This window comes from Cryptomeria japonica, chromosome 5, assembly GCF_030272615.1.
Source record: "Cryptomeria japonica chromosome 5, Sugi_1.0, whole genome shotgun sequence".
Classification (NCBI taxonomy): Eukaryota; Viridiplantae; Streptophyta; class Pinopsida; order Cupressales; family Cupressaceae; genus Cryptomeria; species Cryptomeria japonica.
In genome coordinates, this window is record NC_081409.1 from 22822306 (window position 1) to 22838510 (window position 16205).

Here is a 16205-nt window from a genome sequence, read left to right on the forward strand (position 1 = left end):
CCACATTTTTAGAGAATACACCTTCCCAAGGAACCCCAAACGCTCTAAATGTTTACAATGTATTTGTACCCTCCTCCACACATTAACTCATCCACACCAGCCCTTCCAACCTTGCAAAGTATTGTGTTCTTTGGCACTGTTAAACTGTCATAGTCAAGAATGTTGCTATGAGAACAATCAAGGGTTTATTGTTGTTTGTTATGTCTTATCAACTCACAAACCTCTAAACCACACCAAGGGTTCCTCTTTCATCCCTCTCTCCTCTCTCTAGGCCTCCCAAGGACCATTAAATGAACTCACACATTCCAAACTCATGAACATACTGTGTTCTCAGTCTAAGACACGGGAAAACAGTCATATCCTCCTCATTTGGCATATGAAAGATGATGCATGAGGCCCTGCAAGAAAATTCATATGAAAGAGAATAATATGATACAATTTTCAACCCATTTTGGGGGTTTCACAATGGATACAAATAAAGTTTTACATTTTACATGCTCACTGCTAGCCCTAGGTAGGGTTTTGGACAGTCTTTACAAAACTTACTATAACTTTTCAAAAATTCAATGAAAATAGATGAGACAAGAAGAAAATTAAACTAGATTGATGTCCACAAAAGATCCAATTGGTTCCCAAGGAAAATAAATATTTTGATAGAGAAAAATGGTCAGGAACAAACTGCTACATTCAAAAAATGTAGAAACTCAATGCTTTTCTTGTTAATTTTTTTCTTCTTCATACAAAATATTGCATCCGACCCCTTTTAGTCACAGGAAGGACCTATTTTAACGCATCCAATTCCTCCCAACAGATATAACTACTTTTTGAACCAATATCACTAACAAACAGCTAATTACCCTTACAAACACAAAAGTTGCTTTGACAATTTTTTGTCAACATTGACAAGTTTTGCCTAGAATAGGACATAAACCCAACCTAAGACCATTATGACTCAAAATTGATACAAATAACCCAAAATAGGTCCATATGACCTTTATACATCATAAAATACCATGTTAGACCCATTACTATGCATTTCTCATATAATGACAACTTTGACAAATTTTGTCTACATGAGTCCTACTAAGACTCCACATACAAACTAATGGTTTTAATGACATTATTACATCACATATGATATTTAAATACCTTATTTACCACTTTTACTCTTAAAAAAAATAAAGGTTTCATAACTTTCCTCATAGAGGCTTGATGGAAACTTAGGTGCTCCTACACCATTTGGTTCCTGATTGTTTGTTGGCAGTTTTGTATCTTTTTGGTTTGGAGTTCATGATAGTCCTGATACTTAATATAAGTACAGATCCAATAGCCAACAAGATGAGAGGGGGGGGGTGAATCATACAAACTTAATCATCCATAAAAACATCAGATTCAACCTCAGTAACATATATAAGTCATATAATAAAAAACTGTCAAACATGCAAACTCAAAAGCATATGAACAATATAAACCTCATAACACCAGATTTAACATGGAAACCCAAATAGGGAAAAACCACTATGGGATTTTGGACCCATTAAGAAATATAATCTTCTAGAGTATGCTCGGTTAAAAGCAAATCTTGTTAAAGATTACAAACACATTGCTAGATGTGACCCGGTTAAGGGATTTCCCTCAGATCTGTTAGGATCTTCACTTTGTTAGAAGTGACCTTGTCAAAGGATTTCAAACACTCAATCAAAATGTCACCTTGTTAGAGGATTTACATATAAGACTGTTAATTCCACTCGGATAAGAGATTTCCTGTCACTTTCACAAAATAACAGTAATACAATCTATCTACAACTTCACATCTGAAATGCTAAAGCAGATTCCTATTTGTTCAATACAATCTAGACATAGAACTAATCTTGTCTATCTATTGGGCATCAATACTCTGTTATTCTAATAGGTCTTCAAGCTTCTGTGCTCGGTAATCACTATGTAGCATCCCTGTGCATACACTTGCCCACATACATTGTTTATCAACAATTCCTTATTTATAAACAATCTTCTAACCGCGTAATCTCCTTGATCACATTTCCCATGATCAATCATAGCCTTCAGATCTTCAATCTTGTCCAAGTTCATTGTATCTTTCGATCTGAAAACATTTTACCCCACCTTGGAACTTGTGTTAGGGTAATGCGGTTCAATCTGAGCTGTAGATCTTCTTGCTGACTTTCCATTGCCTTATATTCATTTAACAAACTTCTTTTACGGCTTGCAAATCATTGATCCGCTCTAGCTCATCAGCATCTTTCATTAAATATCACATGTAAACATTTAATGCATTCTATTATAGCTTGGTTACAACTCGGTGAATACTAAACTTCACTTGGTAGATATTTTGTATTCATTAACCGACTGCGATAACCTTAGGGTTTACCGACTAGGTTCCTTAGGGTTTACCGACTAGGGTCCTTAGGGTTTACCGACTAGGTTCTTTGCTTGATAATATAGTATAGTATTAACCTTTACATTTTACAACATATGTATGATGTTAAAACAATCTAAAACATCAATATCTCATCATTCTCTGACTCGGTAGAGTTGCCCATTGAATAACTTATCCAGTTGTGCTTTTTTTATCATCAATGTTGCATGCCCAATCAGCATCAGTATAAACTTTTAGATCAAAATCATTTCCTTTTTGATATACTAAGCCATAATCTTCAGTGCCTTTCAAGTATCTGAAAATTCTTTTGATTGCTATCATGTGTATTTCCTTAGGATCTGCAGAGAATCTTGCAACAATACCTACTGCATGTGCTATATCTGGCCTGCTGTGAACAACACATTGTAGTTTTCCAATCATGGATCGATAGAGTGTCTCATCAATAGATGCAGATTCATTATTCTTTGATAGTTTGCAGTTGGTAGTCATAGGAGTACTTACTGGCTTTGAATCCTCCATTCCAAATTTCTTCAAGATTTCCTTTATGTATTTGGATTGAGTAATGAAAATCTCATTTTTCATTTGCAGTATCTGTAAGCCTATAAAATACTTTACCTCACCGATTAATGACATCTCAAATTCTTTTCTCATTTCATTTCCAAAGTTCTTGCATAAAGAGTCATTTCCACAAAATATAATATCATCAACAAATATGGCTGAGATTAGTATTCCATTTTCATCATTCTTCATGTACATGTTGTTGTTCTCACTTATCCTTATAAAACCAATCTTAATCAAATAAGAGTGCAATCTTTCATACCATGCTCTAGGTGCTTGTTTCAGACCATATAAAGCTTTGTTCAATTTACATACCTGATATTTATTATTGTCATCAACATATCCTTCAAGTTGTTCAATGAAAACTACTTCTAATATTCCATTCAAAAATGCAGATTTGACATCCATTTGATAAACCTTGAAGTTCTTGAAAGCAGCATATGCCAACAATGTTCTAACTCCTTAAAGTCTAGCAACAGGTGCAAAAGTCTCACCATAATCAATTTCTTCTTCTTGGGCATAACCTTTGCAAACCAATCTTGCTTTGTTCCGAATGACCTCACCTTTCTCATTTAGCTTGTTTTTGAAGATCCACTTTGTACCGATTACATTTTTGTCCTTCGGTCTTGGGACCAGTGTCCATGTGTCATTCTTCTTGATTTGATCAATCTCTTTAGTCATAGCATTTATCCAATCTTCACTGTTAAGTGCCTCTTTCACTATTCTCAGTTCAAATTCAGATATTAAACATGTGTTCTATCTCAGTTTGTTCCTTGTCATCACTGGATCATCCTTATCTCCTATAATTTGACTTGGTGTATGGTGTCTTCTGACATACTTGGCTAATATAGGCTCGGTAGGCTCTGTATGATCTTCTTCATCACTCAGTAACTGGATATTTTCTTCATTTTCTTCAACAGTTATCTTGGTAGGACTTCTCGGTTGCACATAGACAAATTCATCATAGTCTTCTGGTTCTTTGGAATTCCTTTCATCAGTTCTTTCTGCAAATTCATCAATTTTCACATTTGCACTTTCTACTATTTTGTTAGATGATTTGATCAGACATTTAAATGCTTTGCTTCTAGAAGAATATCCTAGAAATGTTCCTTCTTCACTTTTCTGATCAAACTTGCCATTTCTATCATCTTTATGAACATAGCATTTACTTCCAAAGATCTTAAAATAACTTACATTAGGTTTCTTGCCATACCAGATTTCATAAGGTGTCTTCAAAGTACCTTTCTTCAATTGAACTCGGTCCAAGGTGTAAACAACTGTGCTTATTGCTTCTCTCCAAAATGTTTGTGGAACCTTCTTCTCAATCATCAGTGTTCTAGCAAAATCCACAATAGATCTATTTCTTCTTTCAGCTATTCCATTCTGCTATGGAGTTCTCGGTGCAGAGACTTGTCTTTTAATACCATGATCATTGCAAAATAGGTTGAACTCATTAGATGTGAACTCTCCTCCTCTATCTGATCTAAGACATTTCAGTTGTCTTCCTGTTTCATTTTCAACTCTAGCCTTGTACCACTTAAACATTTGAAAAGCTTCTGATTTTTCTTTTAAAAACATTACTAACATCATCCTTGAATAGTCATCCACAAATAATATGAAATACTTATCACCATAATAACTTTGAACTTTCATAGGACCACAAAGATCAGTGTGCACAAGATCTAAAATTCCCTTATAAGTGTAGGAATTACTAGTAAAGCTAGATCTTGTCATCTTACCCATCTGGCATCCTCGACAAATAGCATTCTCAAGTTTTTCAAGACTCGGTAGACCTCTTACTCAGTGCTTCTTTCTTATCTTGATCAGATTATCAAAATTAACATGACAAAACCTTTTATGCCATAACCAGGTATTATCAATCTTTGCATGCAAACACTTATTGTGAGTTGAGTTAAGGTGAAATGTATTACCTTTTGTTTGTGTCCCGGTAGCAGCTAACTTTCCATTCTTGTCATGAACTTTGACAGTTCCTTTCTGAAATTCTATTCGGTAACCTGTGTTGTTTAGCTGTGCTACACTCAACAAATTATATTTCAAACCTTCAACCCAATAAACATCATTTCATATTGCTTTATCAAGAAGTGTTATGGATCCTTTACCTCTTACCAGACATGGTGCATCATTACCAAATCTAACATGGCCTCCATCATAATCTTCTAACATAACAAATTTGTGTTTATCTCCTGTCATATGATGTGAACATCCACTATCTATAATCCAAGAATCATTAGTGTTTATGTGAGATATTAGGGCTTTTTCTCCATACCTTTCTTCATCTGATCCATCCTTGATAGCCACATAAATGACTTCCTCTGTATCAGTCTCATCTGATTTATCATCTTCAGATTCCTCATCAGCAATTAAGCATGTCTTTCTTCTTCTAAAGTCTCGGTGTCCTCTGTAATGATTATCTTTCTATCTATCATCTCAGTAATCTCTCTTTTCAGTGAAATCTTTGTCAGGACAGTTAGAAGCCATATGTCTAATCTTATCACAATTGAAACATTTCAAAGGTAGTTTTCCTTTATACTTACCTTTGCCTCTCGGTAACCTTTTGGCCAATAGTGCTTCAAACTCTTCTTTCTTTCTAATTTCTTCATACAGTTTGTGTACCTCCTCCATGTTCTTCTGAAATCTTTCACTTGCTCCACTATGATCTCCTTCAGAGTACTTATACTTTCTTTCATTGTAATCATTAGATTCATTCAGATGAAAAGAACTAAATGCAGATTCAACTTTATTTACCGATGACCCACTATTATCAAAATTACTTAACTCAAATGCATGTAGCTTATCAGTAGTAGCATCCAAGGAAACTGGCTTATTAGGTACAGACCTCAATTCATTGATTGCAGAGACTCGGATTGCATAGGCAGGTAAAAGGGTTCTTAACAACTTACTTGTCACATCCTTTTCTTCAATAGTTCCTCCTACTCCTTTGATTTGATTTACAATCTCCTTTAGTCTTGTACTGTACTAGATTATGTTCTCACCTTCATTCATCCTCATAGATTCAAGTTGTCCTCTTAGACTATCAACTTTTTCTCTTTGAACATGTTCATCTCCTCCATATAAAGATATGAGCTTAGTCCACATTGCCTTTGCATCATTGCAGCCTTCTAGATCATTAAACTCAGAATCGGTCAATGCAGATGTTATTTCAATCATTGCTTGAATATGTTCTTGCTTCGCCTTTATCTCTTCCATAGTCAATGGATAGGTGCTCGGTGCAACAAAATCATTCTCCAGATAGTATATAGCATATTCTCCAACTCCTGATAGATGTAGCTTCATTCTTTTCTGCCATGTAGAGAAACTTGACTTATTCAGCTTAGCTGCATCCCTCTTATACATCTTTGGATCTTTAACTCAAGTACCTTTAAACTTTCCTTTCAGAATCCAAAGCTCTGATACCAATTGATAGTTCTGATACTTAATATAAGTACATATCCAATAGCCAACAAGATGAGAGGGGGGGGGTGAATCATACAAACTTAATCATCCATAAAAATATCAAATTCAACCTCGGTAACATAAATCAGTCATATAATAAAAAACTGTAAAACATGCAAACTCAAAAGCATATGAACAATATAAACCTCATAACACCAGATTTAACATGGAAACCCAAATAGGGAAAAACCATTGTGGGATTTTGGACCCACTAAGAAATATACTCTTCTAGAGTATGCTTGGTTAAAAGAAAATCCTGTTAAAGATTACAAACACATTGCTGGATGTGACCCGGTTAAGGGATTCCCCTCAGATCTATTAGGATCTTCACTTTGTTAGAAGTGACCTTGTCAAAGGATTTCAAACACTCAATCAAAATGTCACCTTGTTAGAGGATTTACATATAAGACTATTAAGTCCACTTGGTTAAGAGATTTCCTGTCACTTTCACAAACTAATAGTAATACAATCTATCTGCAACTTCACATCTGAAATGCTAAAACAGATTCCTATTTGTTCAATACAATCTAGACACATAACTAATCTTGTCTATCTCTTGGGCATCAATACTCTATTATTCTAACAGGTCTTCAAGCTTCTGTGCTCGGTAATCACTATGTAGCATCCATGTGCATACACTTGCCCACATACATTGTTTATCAATAGTTCCTTATTTATAAACAATCTTCTAATCGCTTAATCTCCTTGATCACATTTCCCATGATCAATCATAGCCATCAGATCTTCAATCTTGTCTAGGTTCATTGTATCGTTCGATCTAAAAATGTTTTACCCCACCTTGGAACTTGCATAATCATTTAATCCATTCTGTTATAGCTTGGTTACAACTCGGTGAATACTAAACTTCACTCGGTAGACATTCTGTCTTCATTAACCGACTGCGATAACCTTAGGGTTTACCGACTAGGTTCCTTAGGGTTTACTGACTAAGTTCTTTGCTTGATAACATAGTATAGTATTAACCTTTACATTTTACAACATATGTATGATGTTAAAACAATCTAAAACATCAAGATCTCATCATTGTCTGACTCGGTAGAGTTGCCCATTGAATAACTTATCCCCTTATTCATCATATTCTTTCCTGTGTCTTTACCGACTTCTTTATAATCTTCCTATCATATTTCTTAAGATATGGCAACATCATACTGAATTAGAAAATCAATTTCTTGACATCAATGACAAAATAATAATATCAAGATAGTAAAACATCTTTAATCAATTATGTCCATAATCATCAACAACCTTCTCAATATCCTTGTAATATTGCCAACAGTTCATGGTCTACTTTATGTTTTGACATTTCAGTTGTATGTGTGTAGACCTGGATGATCTGCATTTAGGAGATGGTTATCATGATGCTATGGAGAGCTTAGTATCATAGTTGAGTGGGACCTTGTAGCAGTGATGTGTAATCACCATTGGATGGTGGATGATCTTCTTATTGTGCAGACGTTAGGAGGATGCCTTAGATCCTATTACTGTAGAAGGGTCTTTCACATTGTAATGTCACCAAAATGTAATGGTGGGTGAAAAGTGTGTGAATGAGAGATCAAGAGGAAAACTACCCTTTCCCTCCAAGGAGAGATGGGAGTTTCACTACAAATTTCCCTTCAAACACTTTTCACCTATTACATTGGAAGAGGAGAGGAAAATTCACTAGATTCAATCTCCAAAGAAGAAGATAGAATTCTAAGTGAAATGGGAATGGTAAGCTAATCCCCTCTTCCTATTTGAAATGGAAAGGAATTGATTGGATTATGTAGTGCAAAAGTGACAAAGAACTGATTATAACTTGATATCGGAGTATGGGATGAAGCTGTACACCTGGATCTGGTTGTAATATGTCGAGACGAAGCTGCCTTGCGACTTTGAAGAAAAGTTTCTCAGACCGTGGTTGGAATGTACACGGTCCGAAAAATCCACAAAACGAAAAGGGTTTTTCCACCTCTACAAATGGAGCCCGAATCCAAAAGTACAACTATGCACCTACAACCTACACACATAAAATAGAGGAAAATGGGTTGGGATTGGGGGTTTGCCTTCAGGTCAAACCCCAGTTTTGGAATTAACCAAGTAATGAAAGAAAGTGCTTGCAAGAAGATGTAAATGAAAGACTGAAATGTAAATTACCTCAAGGAAGGTTGTGATAGCATTGTTGATATAAATGCTTCTATGGAATTGAATGTTGGAATCAATCTCCTCTTCAATGGTTGATTCCTTGAATTGAATGCAAGACCTAGCCTTGAATGGAGAGTTGAGAATTCTCAATGCTGGAAAGGAATGCTTGAATTATTGAATGCTCTTGAATGCTTGATCTCATGTAAACTTCCCACTCATCCAACCTATCCAACTTCTTGAAATTATCCAAATGAGAGGGAAAATGCAACTTAAATACATATCAATTAGGGTTAATGAAACTGATTTTCGTCAGAGGCCAACATCAGGGAAGTTTCCCGCTCACTGCACAACCTACAATGCATGCTCAGGAAAGGGTCCTATCCCAAAATAGGGCAAGGACAGGGGCACCTACCCCTTTCTCCAGGGCAGAGTGTAGACAGGGTGGTGTGGAGGCCAAGGGAGAAGCAAATTCTGAGGATTGAGCAGTTTCCAGTCTCTGATCAGGCTAGGGGATTCGATTTCGCATGCGTGAGGACCCTAATGTGGTCAAAAATTGATAGGGTCAAATTTTATGACACTACACACATTTGTGGGTACACTTGTAGAAAATGGTGATCTTCATGATATTTGAGGATGTTGACATCTTGGAGGACTCATAGAGTTCTTTGGTTGAGGTGAGGTTTATGCTTTCATTTGACATGTTATCCTTGATTGATAGGATGGTTGATATTATGTCATACCTATACTCTTGATGGCCAGCTTAGAGTTTTAGCATTATATGTTTATTTGATATGTTCATATGGAGCATGTTATCTCCTTGGAGGGGATGGTTAGCTCATGTTGTCATGTTTATGTTCCTGATTATGTGGTTGGATCTTTGACATTGATCTTGGTAGTTCTCTTTGTATTGGGTATATGATCATTTGACTGATTACTTCATGGTGATTGTATGTTGCATTTGGAGTTTGGCATGGATTGATTGGTTACAGGTACTCATGGATACTTGGAGACATAGGTGATGCTGGTATTCTCTTGTGATTAAAGACATGTGTTGAGATGATTGATGGTTTCAACAGGAAGTCTGAGGAGCATTCACCTAGTATAGACTTGAGAGGAGATTGTTCTTAGATGAGTCATGATGACTTGGATGTCTTGGAGGAGCATTCACATTCCCCACTCTTGGTCTACTCAGCAGTTTACTACTTGAGAGGTATTGCCAATTGTTCTTTTCAGGTGCATTATATTTATGCTTCTTTCAAAGATATGGATCTTGAGCTATGGATAGATGGTTAGTTTTGGAGGATTCAGTTTGAGAAATGTTTGGCATTGGTTATCCCCTTGTGCATTTGAGTTATTATTATGATGGCATTCATTTGTATTGAGTTTGGGAGATGGTTTATTGGGCATATTCCTTTGAGATTCGTAAGGGTATTGGTTTGATTTTCTTGGTTATGAGAGGCTTAAATCCATGTTGATCACATGTTATATATGTTTGTTTGGTCCAAGGGAAGGAACAAGTTTGGGTGTTGTTATGGCTTTTCATTTCGAGTTTTATGGAGGAGATCATACTTGAAACAGTTGGCATTTAGAGGTGTATGTAGAAGGACATGCTACAGGATTTGATTTACAGTGTTTCTCTTTTTAGTCTTGGTTATCTTCCTGGATGTTCGGTTTCACATTAAATTGGTTTGAGGTTGTTTGGAGCTATGTGTTCACAAGTTTGTGTTCATGATATGTCATGTGGGAGATGACATGGAGGTTACTTTTATCTCTTTCTTTTATTCGTTGTAGAGAACATGGGAGAGTTATGGAGACTTGTGGTGAGATTTGTACTTGCAGGTTATTGGTTTATAGGTTATTCATATTGATGTGGATGTTCCTTGATAATACATGGTTATGGCTATGTTGTCATTGTTTAAGAAATGGGTTTTCTTTTCCCATAATTGGCTATTTTTTTGAAATTTTGAGTCAGGTGTTCTTTTGGTTGCTTCGAATCTGTTCTAGGTCTTTAAAGGTTAAGGGTTTAGGGTTTCAAAATTGCTCAAATGACTGATTAAACCCTCTGGCTTCTATTCCTGCATTACTTTATTCACTTAAGTAATGGGTCTTAAGTTGTGCAAAGTGTCCCCCCCTTTGTCATTTACCTAGGTGGTCCCTTCAGTGTTTTAATTTTTGCTTTAAAGTCTGATTTTTCTAAAGTGTCCGTCAGGCCTTGTAAGCATCGCGTAGCTTTCTGTTGATCTAATGGTCCATGTAGTTTCACGACCAAAAGGTGCTCACAATTTATCTATCACGAAGTAGCGAAAGGCAAAAAGGTGGACCTGACACATAGATTCGAACTAAAGCTAAGTATCGATCAAGTCCCATTTGATCAGACGGACGACATGACTTCATGAGGTCAAACTAAACATGCTTTATCCTTTGCGAAGTGGTGAAAAGGTTTGGCGAGACCTAGCAATGAAGATTTTCCTTCGATTAAAAGGTGCTTCGCAACCATGAGATGCCTGTGGTTTACTCTTCACAAAGTAGTGAAAGGTTAATGGGCCCGGGCAAGGAGTTTTATAAGAAGCATAGAAAATGCGCAAGTTCCCAAGATCTAACGGCCAACGCAGTTTTATTGATTAAAGGTGCTTGAAAGCTATCTTTCGCGAAGTAGCGAAATGACATGGCATTCCAAGTAAGTAGCCCAGCTGGTTTAAAGTGGCAAGTAAGAAGGTGACACATCATGGACCAAATGCCAGATGGATAAAGATGAGTTAGAGGACCCACGTCTACAGGTTTTAAACAAGATTAATCAACGAGAAAGTTCTTGAGATCTAACGGTTTGCGTAGTTTCATGAAAATAAGATGCAAGCGAGATATTCAACGCGAAGTTGCGAAAAAGGCTGGTGGGCCCAAAGGGTAGGCTAAGCATGAAGTTAAAGACCGTTTGACTCTATCTTGATCCAATGGTTCTTGTGATTTCGTGGCCACAAGCTGAATGAGGATTAGTGTTCGCAAAGTCACGAAAGACACACGTAGGTGTGACGTGGCAAAAAAGCTGCTACATTTATGGAGCTCAATAGAGATATGTCAAGTGACACATGTTTCTAAAAGGATTGTTAAGGGCCCACCCAGGTGTAACCGACGATTATGTGGGAGTAATGAAAGATGGCATGTGGCAAATCCAGAGTGGAACCCAAGCGAGTTGCCATGGCTAATGGCCGATTGCCATGTGGCATTTATTAACAAGCGAAAAGGTGGGGTAAGTGGTTCTCGGATGTAGGGCCCCCTTAAAAGGCATTCATCTCAGTATTGATCCAATGATTCTCATTGTTTCGTGGCCCGAAGATGCCCACAGATTAACCTCAGTGAAATGGCGAAAACCACTAGCCGTCAAAGTCAAGTGCGGTTAGTAAAAGAGATCGTTGGTCTCGATTGGAGTTAAAGGCCGGGTGACTTGAGTTAGATCTAACGCTTGGTGCGGCTTCGCGAAGGAGAAGTGCTCGATTGTTAAGGATTGCGAAGTGGCAAAAAGAAGGTAGGGCCCAGAACTTAAGCAGAGAGATTAAGCAGAGATAAAGACAATGTAGGTTCCTGTGATCCAATGGCCAGCATTGCTTCGTGAAAGAAAAGAGCACAGGTTTTATGTTTTGCGAAATAGCGAAAGAGAGAAACAAAGGAAAGACTTAGAGGAATCATGACCCGTTGGGGCCAGTTTTGAATTCGATTTGGTGAATTCAATTCTGAAAAGAAACCCGAAGCATGCAGAGTTAATTGTTAAAACTTAAATGCCAACTTGTCTTCTTGAGTCCACATCAACTTAATTACTATTATTGTTCCATCGAAAATTGCTGCAGAGCGAATTGTTGCAGAGCGATTTTCTTCAGGCGGATAATCAGGTTTTTTGTGCTTTTCTTGATAATTTTGGTTTGTTCTCGAATATTGTCGTGTGAATTACTTTGTTAAAGGTCTGTGCTAGTTGCTAGTGGTGTATTTTCTTGTCCAGAATGGTGCCAAGAAGAGAATTAACCAGGAGGGTGAAATACCAAGAACGAAACATATGTGATGATTTTTTAGAACTAACTATGTCCACCAATGCTGGGGCTAAGATCAAAGAGCTAGTACCCAAACACCCCCGTCTGAAAATTGGAGATGGCCTATATGACAAGGGTAATTGGTTGAGAGACCCTGAAATAGGAATGTCAAGCTTGGGACTTTTCAATGTCAGGTTTGGGCAGAGAAATTCCCTAGCTCCTGTGAATAGCATATGGGAACAGGATGTGGGAAAGCTTGTGGTTCCAGGTGTTTTTATGGATATGGACCTATTAACCTTGATTGCACATAATTATGACTTCATGGCAAGATGCATCAGGTACATAAAGGGACCAATCCTGATTGAAATCAATGAAGATGAATTCAAAAAAGTTTTTAAACTCAGTGAATCCTCCAATTTGTTAGATCCTATTGACTTTGAATTATTAGCCCAGGTTTATAACACACAAAGGGATCATCTTAGGAGTGGCCCATTGAGAGAGTTCTTTGTAAATATAGGGGGGTTAATAGTTGTAGGCCTCAGCAAAATGGAACCATTCTCCCTCAATCTATTTACCCTAAGAGCTAAGGGTATGTATTGGGCCCTATGCCAGATCTTTGGGGAAGATGCTGAAAAGAATATGCCAACTCATTATATGCTGATGATTGCCCAAATTTTGAATCTGTCCTTGGCCATTACATTTGATTATGCTTCATACCTCGCTGATGTCATTCATAAAGGGTTAGTAGGAATCAAGAGTGGTAAGGTTGACAAGCCATTTGGATGGTATTCTATGTTAATGCATATGTTCCTATTCAAGGGTGTTGATTACTTTGCAAAGGAGATGGACCTGGTCAAGGTCAAGGATAAAGAGGAGATGCCAGTGAAATTATGGAGTATTGTTTTATCATGGGATAGGGAGGATGTAAGTTACTTGAAGTTTGATAGATTCTTTGCATCTAAAATCAGAATCCTCTTGTGCAGAGAAAACCCTAGAATCCCTAAGGCTCTTTTGGAGTTTATCAGACCTAAGGAGTTTGCAGAGGACATCAAGATTTCTCACAATTGGGGAGACATCTATTTGTGCCCTGTGTCTACTATTTTTAGAGTGTTTGGATTTAGAGGCACCCCGTATTTACTACCCTATCAGGTCCCATTGAAAATAGGGATTAAAGAAGTGTTAAGATAGATTGGAGGGGTACAGGAAGCTGAATTGACTAACAGAGGTAAAGGGACAATTTTCCCAACTGTTACCATTGCCCACCACTTTGTAATCACTAAAGGTGGATGGAGATTTTTTGAAGAATTCTCTAAGCCATATAGGCTATCAACTGTAGTGTCAAGATGTACAGACCCTGAGGACTTCTTCAATGGCATGTTTAAGAAAAGAGCAGTATGTAGAGGTAGGCCTCATCAATTTCAATTTCCAGAGGATTTGATTAGGAATGAGTTCAGATTAGATGAGCAGGAACTGAGGAAGGAGAAGTGGGTGGCATATAAGAAAGCCCTTGATTTTATTCATCAGTTTGACACTAGTTATGACCCTTTGTCTAGCTTCACCCCATTTGAGGAGAAAATAAAGTTCGTGATTCTTTATTTTGAAGACCTCATGCAAACCCTAAAAGAAAAGAGGGAGGCCATAATGCAAAACAATCCTGATAAGGTTAAGATGGTCTTGGTCAAGCCTGCTTTTGCTAAAGCAATCCCACCAGGTGACTATGTAATGCATAAGAGGCCAAGGTACACTGTAATGATGCTAGTGAGAGGTGAGCCTTCCACCTCAAAAGGAAAAAGGAAAATTGAAGATGTTGTAGACATTCAGGATTCCCCTAAGAGGCAAAGAATGGGAAAAGAAATTGAAACTGATGAGCCTCAATATTCCCCATCTCAGTCTCCTATCCACATTGGAGATGAGCAAGTTGTGGCTGAACAACTATTGCAGTTAGGGAGTCTCGGTGAGATTGCCTATACCTATGAGGAGACCCAAGAGGGGATGCCCAAAGAACCACTAAATGCTAAAATGGATTTAACTGATGGTGAGTTAAAGGACCAAGAATTGGATCCTACTGTTAAGCAAGCTAGTGAAGAATTCCTAGCTGACAGTAACTTCGTCACATCAGGAGCTTTTCTACAGTTTCTTTGGAAACAGAATATTGATTAATTCAAGACCAGATGTGAGAAAAGGGTAAATGAGCAGCCTCTCAAAGATGCAGCCCAAATGGAAGAAGAGGTTAAGCAAGAAATGATGGAGGAGTTCAAAGCAATCACCCCTGAGAAAGGGAGAGATATGTTGGATAAAGTTGGTGTGCTAATTCTCCCTGAATGGGACATAGCTGATGCATTGATCCTTGATGTAGTAAGAAAGGAAACAAAGCCAATGGAAGGTGTGACCTTTAACAAGGATAATGTTTCTCTTGTCTTATGGTCATTAAAGAAAGATGAGAATAGGAGGAATAAAAATGCCTTAGATTCTAGCCTCTTTGGAGGAATGATCGTTAAGAGGGTTCAAGACATAGGAGTGGTGGAAGTAGTTACTACTGTTCTAGAAACTGCAAAGTTTAATGTGGTCGTAGTAGAGAAAGAAGCCCAAGAAAAGGCTACTCTTCAATTGAAGTTGGAAACTATTTTAAAAGCTTATAACGAGGCTAAGGAAGGAATAGCCAATAAGGACAACATCATCACTAAGCTCCAAAGCCAATTGGCAGGTCAACATCATCAAGGTGAGGCTTCAACATTGATGATCACTTCTTCTCCGGCAAGACCCCCACCTATTAGTCCAATTATAGAATTCCCTCCTTCTCTTATGCCTTCTGGTTTCCAACCAGCTGAGACTTATCAACATGAAATGGAAAAGTTGCAATAGGCCCAAGCCTTATTTGCAAACAAGTATGAGGAGAAGATAAAGGCAACAATTTCAAGTTTTACTGATACTATTGATGCTCCTACAGTATATATCAACATGAAAAGAATTTTGGACACTCTTAGTGAGTTGAATGAAGATAAGGCTATTTCAGAGCCTTTTATGAATAAATGGTTGCCCCGGGAAGTGGACTTAGAACTGATGTGTGCATCATATGATGAGGCAGAAACTGATGTCATTATCAAGTCTACATGTAAGTTGGAAAAAAGATTAACAAAGTTGGCTGAAGGCAGAGCTAATGTGGAAAGAAAAGATAATTTGTATAAGAAAGAATATACTAAGCATAAATTTGCATTGTTTCCTGGAGGTTTTGTCAACCAGAATCAGTTAAAGGAGTCAGGGGCTAATTTATCCTTAAGGGTAAATGAGATAATCAATAAAGATGACACCTCTTTGTTTGTTAAAACAATTGAGGAAATAGTGAAGATCAAATCTCGTTATGGATTTTTGGATTCAGAGGTAAGAAAAGTGAGGAATGCTTGGAAAAAGTTGTTAAAGTTGAATAAAACAATTATTGGCCACTCATGGCCTACTGAAGATGTTTTCCAAGGATGGTCCCAAAAGTATATGGTAGCTGACGTGGAGATTCAAGAAGAAGATCTTCCACAATAGTTGGAACATGTTCCAGAACAGTTAGAAGGAACTCCTGAACGGTCATAGGATATTGTGAAAGAGCCACCAACTGAAGAAGTCGTTGA